The following is a 7,500-nucleotide window of genomic DNA, read 5'->3' as shown; positions in this document are numbered from 1 at the left end:
CCTGACTCCTTGCGGCAGTCTCTCTGACACAAGAACGGGAATATGATTGACTATGCATTGTTGAAGAATGAATGAGTCTTGAGAGAAAGACTGAAGACACGTCCGAGTTGATGTTGCCCCTAAAGGAAGAGGCCACGGCAGTCTCTGTGGCGCAATCGGTTAGCGCGTTCGGCTGTTAACCGAAAGGTTGGTGGTTCGAGCCCACCCAGGGACGTCCTCCTTTTGAGCAATACAGTCACACTCCTGGCACCTTCCACCAGCAGCTCATCACGTGTCTTTGCCAAAACGCTGCGAGGAAAAGCGAAACCCGCTTTTCTTGCGCAGTGAGGCAGCCGTGGCCGCGGAAGAGACACAAGGAGGCCCTGAGGGAGCTTCTTTGAGCATCAAACAAATTGGCCCGTACGGGGATCGAACCCGCGACCTTGGCGTTATTAGCACCACGCTCTAACCAACTGAGCTAACCGGCCACAGCCTGCCCCCTTTCGGAATTAGTGGAGAACTACAGTGGGTCGTAGCAGGCAAGGCTGGTGAGCAGGAGTCTCCACTTCCTCGCCGCTAAAAGTCACTGGTTAAGACTTCATTGACAGGGGGAATTAGCTCAAATGGTAGAGCGCTCGCTTAGCATGCGAGAGGTAGCGGGATCGATGCCCGCATTCTCCAGTGCCGTGGGCAGGCCAAGGCCTTCCTTTTAAGCATGCTCTGGGCATTTCAAGGGCAGAAGCCTTGCACAGTGCTTTTTGTCGGTCTCTTTTCTGTGCTGGGAAGCTCTACTGGTCATGGCGAGGGCAAATAAGCAGACGCCCAACGTGGGGCTCGAACCCACGACCCTGAGATTAAGAGTCTCATGCTCTACCGACTGAGCTAGCCGGGCTTCTCGCACGCAGACGGCTGACGGCGAGGCCACAGGCGCGTACAAGCTCATGCTTGCCCAAGCTAATCGCTGCTTGGCCATCCTGACTCCTTGTGGAGAGCGTTTTGTGAAGGCGCAGACAAGACCTGGAATATCACGGCCCCTCTGCAAAATGTGCTCGCTCTCTGCGGCCCAGCGGCATGCTCTCAGTCAGAGGAGTCCGTTGGTGCTAGGATGAGCTTTCTATCTTCTACCAGTCCAAAGTTATTCATCAATGAAGAATGAGTGGAAGTCTGAGAGAAACATGGGAAGCACAGGTCTGAGTTGATTTTGGGATGCTAAACTGCAGCTCCGCATGGTTCTGTGGCGCAATGGATAGCGCATTGGACTTCTAGTCGGCAAAGGAAGAGGCCATTCAAAGGTTGTGGGTTCGAGTCCCACCAGAATCGTGTGTTTTGCAGGACGCCGATGGGCAGCGTCGTGCCAAGATGCGCCTTTCTGCCCCGGTGCTGGCCAAAAAGGTGTTTTCTTGGCTCTTGTGAGGCGCGCAAAATGTGGTAAAGCCAAGACGCCCCAAGACAGACTCCAGTAAATCTACCAGAGCAGCTTGTGGAAAAGCCGTCAGGTGAAGCTACAGCCGGACTGAAAATAGAGCTGGCGAAACCCGGGATCGAACCAGGGACCTTTAGATCTTCAGTCTAACGCTCTACCCAACTGAGCTATTTCAGCTGCCGGGCTTCCCTCTTGTTCGAGAGAGTCGACCTCACACAAGCGAGCCCTCTGGCTCTGCGTCAGACACGGAGATGAGCTCTCCGTATTAACCTCTGTAGCCGAAGCCTCGTTAGCGCAGTAGGTAGCGCGTCAGTCTCATAATCTGAAGGTCGTGAGTTCGATCCTCACACGGGGCACGTCGCTTTTAGAGCATGCAAAATTAAACACTGCCCCCTCGCTGACGTGTGCACCTGCCACGTGGACGCAAGAGTACTCTTCAGGATGTTTTGCCAAGAAAAGAGCCAGCTAGCACCACTGCTAAAGAGTGACCTGTGCCCAGTGGGATTCCAAGCCAAGGATCCCTGCCCGAGCTTCCGTTTTCCCGAGATCGCCTGCAGAGAAGCACCAAGGCCATTCACGTTGCAGCGGTCACATGCAGTTCTTCTGTCTCCAGGTGCAATAGAGTGCGTAGTCGGCAGGATTCGAACCTGCGCGGGGAGACCCCAATGGATTTCTAGTCCATCGCCTTAACCGCTCGGCCACGACTACCTGACAGTCGTCTGCACCGTGCTCTCTCTGTACGCTTTTGTTCAAGGGATAGGTCGGCCGTAGCAGATGGGAAAGACCTCTGGCGACCGTGCCGGAGCACAGTGGCTCTTGAGTGTCTCGCCCTTTTATCCTTCAAAAACAAAAGGACTTGTCAGAAGTGGGATTCGAACCCACGCCTCCAGAGAGACTGCGACCTGAACGCAGCGCCTTAGACCGCTCGGCCATCCTGACTCCTTGCGGCAGTCTCTCTGACACAAGAACGGGAATATGATTGACTATGCATTGTTGAAGAATGAATGAGTCTTGAGAGAAAGACTGAAGACACGTCCGAGTTGATGTTGCCCCTAAAGGAAGAGGCCACGGCAGTCTCTGTGGCGCAATCGGTTAGCGCGTTCGGCTGTTAACCGAAAGGTTGGTGGTTCGAGCCCACCCAGGGACGTCCTCCTTTTGAGCAATACAGTCACACTCCTGGCACCTTCCACCAGCAGCTCATCACGTGTCTTTGCCAAAACGCTGCGAGGAAAAGCGAAACCCGCTTTTCTTGCGCAGTGAGGCAGCCGTGGCCGCGGAAGAGACACAAGGAGGCCCTGAGGGAGCTTCTTTGAGCATCAAACAAATTGGCCCGTACGGGGATCGAACCCGCGACCTTGGCGTTATTAGCACCACGCTCTAACCAACTGAGCTAACCGGCCACAGCCTGCCCCCTTTCGGAATTAGTGGAGAACTACAGTGGGTCGTAGCAGGCAAGGCTGGTGAGCAGGAGTCTCCACTTCCTCGCCGCTAAAAGTCACTGGTTAAGACTTCATTGACAGGGGGAATTAGCTCAAATGGTAGAGCGCTCGCTTAGCATGCGAGAGGTAGCGGGATCGATGCCCGCATTCTCCAGTGCCGTGGGCAGGCCAAGGCCTTCCTTTTAAGCATGCTCTGGGCATTTCAAGGGCAGAAGCCTTGCACAGTGCTTTTTGTCGGTCTCTTTTCTGTGCTGGGAAGCTCTACTGGTCATGGCGAGGGCAAAAAAGCAGACGCCCAACGTGGGGCTCGAACCCACGACCCTGAGATTAAGAGTCTCATGCTCTACCGACTGAGCTAGCCGGGCTTCTCGCACGCAGACGGCTGACGGCGAGGCCACAGGCGCGTACAAGCTCATGCTTGCCCAAGCTAATCGCTGCTTGGCCATCCTGACTCCTTGTGGAGAGCGTTTTGTGAAGGCGCAGACAAGACCTGGAATATCACGGCCCCTCTGCAAAATGTGCTCGCTCTCTGCGGCCCAGCGGCATGCTCTCAGTCAGAGGAGTCCGTTGGTGCTAGGATGAGCTTTCTATCTTCTACCAGTCCAAAGTTATTCATCAATGAAGAATGAGTGGAAGTCTGAGAGAAACATGGGAAGCACAGGTCTGAGTTGATTTTGGGATGCTAAACTGCAGCTCCGCATGGTTCTGTGGCGCAATGGATAGCGCATTGGACTTCTAGTCGGCAAAGGAAGAGGCCATTCAAAGGTTGTGGGTTCGAGTCCCACCAGAATCGTGTGTTTTGCAGGACGCCGATGGGCAGCGTCGTGCCAAGATGCGCCTTTCTGCCCCGGTGCTGGCCAAAAAGGTGTTTTCTTGGCTCTTGTGAGGCGCGCAAAATGTGGTAAAGCCAAGACGCCCCAAGACAGACTCCAGTAAATCTACCAGAGCAGCTTGTGGAAAAGCCGTCAGGTGAAGCTACAGCCGGACTGAAAATAGAGCTGCCGAAACCCGGGATCGAACCAGGGACCTTTAGATCTTCAGTCTAACGCCCTTCCAACTGAGCTATTTCGGCTGCCGAGCTTCCCTCTTGTTCGAGAGAGTCGACCTCACACAAGCGAGCCCTCTGGCTCTGCGTCAGACACGGAGATGAGCTCTCCGTATTAACCTCTGTAGCCGAAGCCTCGTTAGCGCAGTAGGTAGCGCGTCAGTCTCATAATCTGAAGGTCGTGAGTTCGATCCTCACACGGGGCACTTCGCTTTTAGAGCATGCAAAATTAAACACTGCCCCCTCGCTGACGTGTGCACCTGCCACGTGGACGCAAGAGTACTCTTCAGGATGTTTTGCCAAGAAAAGAGCCAGCTAGCACCACTGCTAAAGAGTGACCTGTGCCCAGTGGGATTCCAAGCCAAGGATCCCTGCCCGAGCTTCCGTTTTCCCGAGATCGCCTGCAGAGAAGCACCAAGGCCATTCACGTTGCAGCGGTCACATGCAGTTCTTCTGTCTCCAGGTGCAATAGAGTGCGTAGTCGGCAGGATTCGAACCTGCGCGGGGAGACCCCAATGGATTTCTAGTCCATCGCCTTAACCGCTCGGCCACGACTACCTGACAGTCGTCTGCACCGTGCTCTCTCTGTACGCTTTTGTTCAAGGGATAGGTCGGCCGTAGCAGATGGGAAAGACCTCTGGCGACCGTGCCGGAGCACAGTGGCTCTTGAGTGTCTCGCCCTTTTATCCTTCAAAAACAAAAGGACTTGTCAGAAGTGGGATTCGAACCCACGCCTCCAGAGAGACTGCGACCTGAACGCAGCGCCTTAGACCGCTCGGCCATCCTGACTCCTTGCGGCAGTCTCTCTGACACAAGAACGGGAATATGATTGACTATGCATTGTTGAAGAATGAATGAGTCTTGAGAGAAAGACTGAAGACACGTCCGAGTTGATGTTGCCCCTAAAGGAAGAGGCCACGGCAGTCTCTGTGGCGCAATCGGTTAGCGCGTTCAGCTGTTAACCGAAAGGTTGTTGGTTCGAGCCCACCCAGGGACGTCCTCCTTTTGAGCAATACAGTCACACTCCTGGCACCTTCCACCAGCAGCTCATCACGTGTCTTTGCCAAAACGCTGCGAGGAAAAGCGAAACCCGCTTTTCTTGCGCAGTGAGGCAGCCGTGGCCGCGGAAGAGACACAAGGAGGCCCTGAGGGAGCTTCTTTGAGCATCAAACAAATTGGCCCGTACGGGGATCGAACCCGCGACCTTGGCGTTATTAGCACCACGCTCTAACCAACTGAGCTAACCGGCCACAGCCTGCCCCCTTTCGGAATTAGTGGAGAACTACAGTGGGTCGTAGCAGGCAAGGCTGGTGAGCAGGAGTCTCCACTTCCTCGCCGCTAAAAGTCACTGGTTAAGACTTCATTGACAGGGGGAATTAGCTCAAATGGTAGAGCGCTCGCTTAGCATGCGAGAGGTAGCGGGATCGATGCCCGCATTCTCCAGTGCCGTGGGCAGGCCAAGGCCTTCCTTTTAAGCATGCTCTGGGCATTCCAAGGGCAGAAGCCTTGCACAGTGCTTTTTGTCGGTCTCTTTTCTGTGCTGGGAAGCTCTACTGGTCATGGCGAGGGCAAAAAAGCAGACGCCCAACGTGGGGCTCGAACCCACGACCCTGAGATTAAGAGTCTCATGCTCTACCGACTGAGCTAGCCGGGCTTCTCGCACGCAGACGGCTGACGGCGAGGCCACAGGCGCGTACAAGCTCATGCTTGCCCAAGCTAATCGCTGCTTGGCCATCCTGACTCCTTGTGGAGAGCGTTTTGTGAAGGCGCAGACAAGACCTGGAATATCACGGCCCCTCTGCAAAATGTGCTCGCTCTCTGCGGCCCAGCGGCATGCTCTCAGTCAGAGGAGTCCGTTGGTGCTAGGATGAGCTTTCTATCTTCTACCAGTCCAAAGTTATTCATCAATGAAGAATGAGTGGAAGTCTGAGAGAAACATGGGAAGCACAGGTCTGAGTTGATTTTGGGATGCTAAACTGCAGCTCCGCATGGTTCTGTGGCGCAATGGATAGCGCATTGGACTTCTAGTCGGCAAAGGAAGAGGCCATTCAAAGGCTGTGGGTTCGAGTCCCACCAGAATCGTGTGTTTTGCAGGACGCCGATGGGCAGCGTCGTGCCAAGATGCGCCTTTCTGCCCCGGTGCTGGCCAAAAAGGTGTTTTCTTGGCTCTTGTGAGGCGCGCAAAATGTGGTAAAGCCAAGACGCCCCAAGACAGACTCCAGTAAATCTACCAGAGCAGCTTGTGGAAAAGCCGTCAGGTGAAGCTACAGCCGGACTGAAAATAGAGCTGCCGAAACCCGGGATCGAACCAGGGACCTTTAGATCTTCAGTCTAACGCTCTCCCAACTGAGCTATTTCGGCTGCCGGGCTTCCCTCTTGTTCGAGAGAGTCGACCTCACACAAGCGAGCCCTCTGGCTCTGCGTCAGACACGGAGATGAGCTCTCCGTATTAACCTCTGTAGCCGAAGCCTCGTTAGCGCAGTAGGTAGCGCGTCAGTCTCATAATCTGAAGGTCGTGAGTTCGATCCTCACACGGGGCACGTCGCTTTTAGAGCATGCAAAATTAAACACTGCCCCCTCGCTGACGTGTGCACCTGCCACGTGGACGCAAGAGTACTCTTCAGGATGTTTTGCCAAGAAAAGAGCCAGCTAGCACCACTGCTAAAGAGTGACCTGTGCCCAGTGGGATTCCAAGCCAAGGATCCCTGCACGAGCTTCCGTTTTCCCGAGATCGCCTGCAGAGAAGCACCAAGGCCATTCACGTTGCAGCGGTCACATGCAGTTCTTCTGTCTCCAGGTGCAATAGAGTGCGTAGTCGGCAGGATTCGAACCTGCGCGGGGAGACCCCAATGGATTTCTAGTCCATCGCCTTAACCGCTCGGCCACGACTACCTGACAGTCGTCTGCACCGTGCTCTCTCTGTACGCTTTTGTTCAAGGGATAGGTCGGCCGTAGCAGATGGGAAAGACCTCTGGCGACCGTGCCGGAGCACAGTGGCTCTTGAGTGTCTCGCCCTTTTATCCTTCAAAAACAAAAGGACTTGTCAGAAGTGGGATTCGAACCCACGCCTCCAGAGAGACTGCTACCTGAACGCAGCGCCTTAGACCGCTCGGCCATCCTGACTCCTTGCGGCAGTCTCTCTGACACAAGAACGGGAATATGATTGACTATGCATTGTTGAAGAATGAATGAGTCTTGAGAGAAAGACTGAAGACACGTCCGAGTTGATGTTGCCCCTAAAGGAAGAGGCCACGGCAGTCTCTGTGGCGCAATCGGTTAGCGCGTTCGGCTGTTAACCGAAAGGTTGGTGGTTCGAGCCCACCCAGGGACGTCCTCTTTTTGAGCAATATAGTCACACTCCTGGCACCTTCCACCAGCAGCTCATCACGTGTCTTTGCCAAAACGCTGCGAGGAAAAGCGAAACCCGCTTTTCTTGCGCAGTGAGGCAGCCGTGGCCGCGGAAGAGACACAAGGAGGCCCTGAGGGAGCTTCTTTGAGCATCAAACAAATTGGCCCGTACGGGGATCGAACCCGCGACCTTGGCGTTATTAGCACCACGCTCTAACCAACTGAGCTAACCGGCCACAGCCTGCCCTCTTTCGGAATTAGTGGAG

At 54.7% G+C, this 7,500-nt stretch overlaps 30 non-coding genes across 30 annotated transcripts in view; 13 read left to right on the top strand and 17 right to left on the bottom strand.

Moving 5' to 3' along the window:
- The window catches only part of trnal-cag (transfer RNA leucine (anticodon CAG)), an 82-nt gene extending 76 nt beyond the window's left edge, over nucleotides 1–6 (bottom strand). Inside the window, exon 1 of the tRNA in view lies at nucleotides 1–6. This exon is cut by the window's left edge and continues 76 nt beyond it. This is a non-coding gene — a tRNA (tRNA-Leu).
- Nucleotides 7–140: 134 nt separating this feature from the next.
- On the top strand, nucleotides 141–214 carry trnan-guu (transfer RNA asparagine (anticodon GUU)). Its single transcript has one exon. It is a non-coding gene; the product is annotated as a tRNA-Asn (tRNA).
- A 179-nt stretch (nucleotides 215–393) lies between these two features.
- trnai-aau (transfer RNA isoleucine (anticodon AAU)) lies at nucleotides 394–467 on the bottom strand. The gene has a single exon. It is a non-coding gene; the product is annotated as a tRNA-Ile (tRNA).
- A 120-nt stretch (nucleotides 468–587) lies between these two features.
- trnaa-agc (transfer RNA alanine (anticodon AGC)) lies at nucleotides 588–660 on the top strand. Its single transcript has one exon. It is a non-coding gene; the product is annotated as a tRNA-Ala (tRNA).
- Nucleotides 661–798: 138 nt separating this feature from the next.
- trnak-cuu (transfer RNA lysine (anticodon CUU)) lies at nucleotides 799–871 on the bottom strand. Its single transcript has one exon. It is a non-coding gene; the product is annotated as a tRNA-Lys (tRNA).
- A 336-nt stretch (nucleotides 872–1,207) lies between these two features.
- On the top strand, nucleotides 1,208–1,299 carry trnar-ucu (transfer RNA arginine (anticodon UCU)). Its single transcript is given in 2 exon segments — nucleotides 1,208–1,244; nucleotides 1,264–1,299. It is a non-coding gene; the product is annotated as a tRNA-Arg (tRNA).
- Nucleotides 1,300–1,505: 206 nt separating this feature from the next.
- trnaf-gaa (transfer RNA phenylalanine (anticodon GAA)) lies at nucleotides 1,506–1,583 on the bottom strand. Its single transcript has one exon. It is a non-coding gene; the product is annotated as a tRNA-Phe (tRNA).
- Nucleotides 1,584–1,685: 102 nt separating this feature from the next.
- trnam-cau (transfer RNA methionine (anticodon CAU)) lies at nucleotides 1,686–1,758 on the top strand. The gene has a single exon. It is a non-coding gene; the product is annotated as a tRNA-Met (tRNA).
- A 270-nt stretch (nucleotides 1,759–2,028) lies between these two features.
- Nucleotides 2,029–2,110, bottom strand: trnas-aga (transfer RNA serine (anticodon AGA)). Its single transcript has one exon. It is a non-coding gene; the product is annotated as a tRNA-Ser (tRNA).
- Nucleotides 2,111–2,259: 149 nt separating this feature from the next.
- trnal-cag (transfer RNA leucine (anticodon CAG)) lies at nucleotides 2,260–2,341 on the bottom strand. Its single transcript has one exon. It is a non-coding gene; the product is annotated as a tRNA-Leu (tRNA).
- Nucleotides 2,342–2,475: 134 nt separating this feature from the next.
- trnan-guu (transfer RNA asparagine (anticodon GUU)) lies at nucleotides 2,476–2,549 on the top strand. Its single transcript has one exon. It is a non-coding gene; the product is annotated as a tRNA-Asn (tRNA).
- A 179-nt stretch (nucleotides 2,550–2,728) lies between these two features.
- Nucleotides 2,729–2,802, bottom strand: trnai-aau (transfer RNA isoleucine (anticodon AAU)). The gene has a single exon. It is a non-coding gene; the product is annotated as a tRNA-Ile (tRNA).
- A 120-nt stretch (nucleotides 2,803–2,922) lies between these two features.
- On the top strand, nucleotides 2,923–2,995 carry trnaa-agc (transfer RNA alanine (anticodon AGC)). Its single transcript has one exon. It is a non-coding gene; the product is annotated as a tRNA-Ala (tRNA).
- Nucleotides 2,996–3,133: 138 nt separating this feature from the next.
- On the bottom strand, nucleotides 3,134–3,206 carry trnak-cuu (transfer RNA lysine (anticodon CUU)). Its single transcript has one exon. It is a non-coding gene; the product is annotated as a tRNA-Lys (tRNA).
- Nucleotides 3,207–3,542: 336 nt separating this feature from the next.
- On the top strand, nucleotides 3,543–3,634 carry trnar-ucu (transfer RNA arginine (anticodon UCU)). The gene is given in 2 exon segments: nucleotides 3,543–3,579; nucleotides 3,599–3,634. It is a non-coding gene; the product is annotated as a tRNA-Arg (tRNA).
- Nucleotides 3,635–3,840: 206 nt separating this feature from the next.
- trnaf-gaa (transfer RNA phenylalanine (anticodon GAA)) lies at nucleotides 3,841–3,913 on the bottom strand. Its single transcript has one exon. It is a non-coding gene; the product is annotated as a tRNA-Phe (tRNA).
- A 106-nt stretch (nucleotides 3,914–4,019) lies between these two features.
- Nucleotides 4,020–4,092, top strand: trnam-cau (transfer RNA methionine (anticodon CAU)). Its single transcript has one exon. It is a non-coding gene; the product is annotated as a tRNA-Met (tRNA).
- Nucleotides 4,093–4,362: 270 nt separating this feature from the next.
- Nucleotides 4,363–4,444, bottom strand: trnas-aga (transfer RNA serine (anticodon AGA)). The gene has a single exon. It is a non-coding gene; the product is annotated as a tRNA-Ser (tRNA).
- Nucleotides 4,445–4,593: 149 nt separating this feature from the next.
- On the bottom strand, nucleotides 4,594–4,675 carry trnal-cag (transfer RNA leucine (anticodon CAG)). The gene has a single exon. It is a non-coding gene; the product is annotated as a tRNA-Leu (tRNA).
- A 134-nt stretch (nucleotides 4,676–4,809) lies between these two features.
- Nucleotides 4,810–4,883, top strand: trnan-guu (transfer RNA asparagine (anticodon GUU)). Its single transcript has one exon. It is a non-coding gene; the product is annotated as a tRNA-Asn (tRNA).
- Nucleotides 4,884–5,062: 179 nt separating this feature from the next.
- trnai-aau (transfer RNA isoleucine (anticodon AAU)) lies at nucleotides 5,063–5,136 on the bottom strand. Its single transcript has one exon. It is a non-coding gene; the product is annotated as a tRNA-Ile (tRNA).
- Nucleotides 5,137–5,256: 120 nt separating this feature from the next.
- On the top strand, nucleotides 5,257–5,329 carry trnaa-agc (transfer RNA alanine (anticodon AGC)). The gene has a single exon. It is a non-coding gene; the product is annotated as a tRNA-Ala (tRNA).
- Nucleotides 5,330–5,467: 138 nt separating this feature from the next.
- Nucleotides 5,468–5,540, bottom strand: trnak-cuu (transfer RNA lysine (anticodon CUU)). Its single transcript has one exon. It is a non-coding gene; the product is annotated as a tRNA-Lys (tRNA).
- A 336-nt stretch (nucleotides 5,541–5,876) lies between these two features.
- trnar-ucu (transfer RNA arginine (anticodon UCU)) lies at nucleotides 5,877–5,968 on the top strand. The gene is given in 2 exon segments: nucleotides 5,877–5,913; nucleotides 5,933–5,968. It is a non-coding gene; the product is annotated as a tRNA-Arg (tRNA).
- A 206-nt stretch (nucleotides 5,969–6,174) lies between these two features.
- Nucleotides 6,175–6,247, bottom strand: trnaf-gaa (transfer RNA phenylalanine (anticodon GAA)). The gene has a single exon. It is a non-coding gene; the product is annotated as a tRNA-Phe (tRNA).
- A 106-nt stretch (nucleotides 6,248–6,353) lies between these two features.
- trnam-cau (transfer RNA methionine (anticodon CAU)) lies at nucleotides 6,354–6,426 on the top strand. Its single transcript has one exon. It is a non-coding gene; the product is annotated as a tRNA-Met (tRNA).
- Nucleotides 6,427–6,696: 270 nt separating this feature from the next.
- Nucleotides 6,697–6,778, bottom strand: trnas-aga (transfer RNA serine (anticodon AGA)). Its single transcript has one exon. It is a non-coding gene; the product is annotated as a tRNA-Ser (tRNA).
- A 149-nt stretch (nucleotides 6,779–6,927) lies between these two features.
- On the bottom strand, nucleotides 6,928–7,009 carry trnal-cag (transfer RNA leucine (anticodon CAG)). The gene has a single exon. It is a non-coding gene; the product is annotated as a tRNA-Leu (tRNA).
- Nucleotides 7,010–7,143: 134 nt separating this feature from the next.
- Nucleotides 7,144–7,217, top strand: trnan-guu (transfer RNA asparagine (anticodon GUU)). Its single transcript has one exon. It is a non-coding gene; the product is annotated as a tRNA-Asn (tRNA).
- A 179-nt stretch (nucleotides 7,218–7,396) lies between these two features.
- Nucleotides 7,397–7,470, bottom strand: trnai-aau (transfer RNA isoleucine (anticodon AAU)). The gene has a single exon. It is a non-coding gene; the product is annotated as a tRNA-Ile (tRNA).
- Between the last annotated feature and the right edge of the window lie 30 nt (nucleotides 7,471–7,500).

This window comes from Alosa pseudoharengus, unplaced genomic scaffold, assembly GCF_046254945.1.
Source record: "Alosa pseudoharengus isolate Yale_2024_CS ecotype anadromous, Long Island Sound unplaced genomic scaffold, YU_APseudo_1.1 YU_APseudo_1.1_scf_17, whole genome shotgun sequence".
Taxonomy (NCBI): domain Eukaryota; kingdom Metazoa; phylum Chordata; class Actinopteri; order Clupeiformes; family Clupeidae; genus Alosa; species Alosa pseudoharengus.
This window is presented reverse-complemented; position numbering and strand designations above follow the sequence as displayed.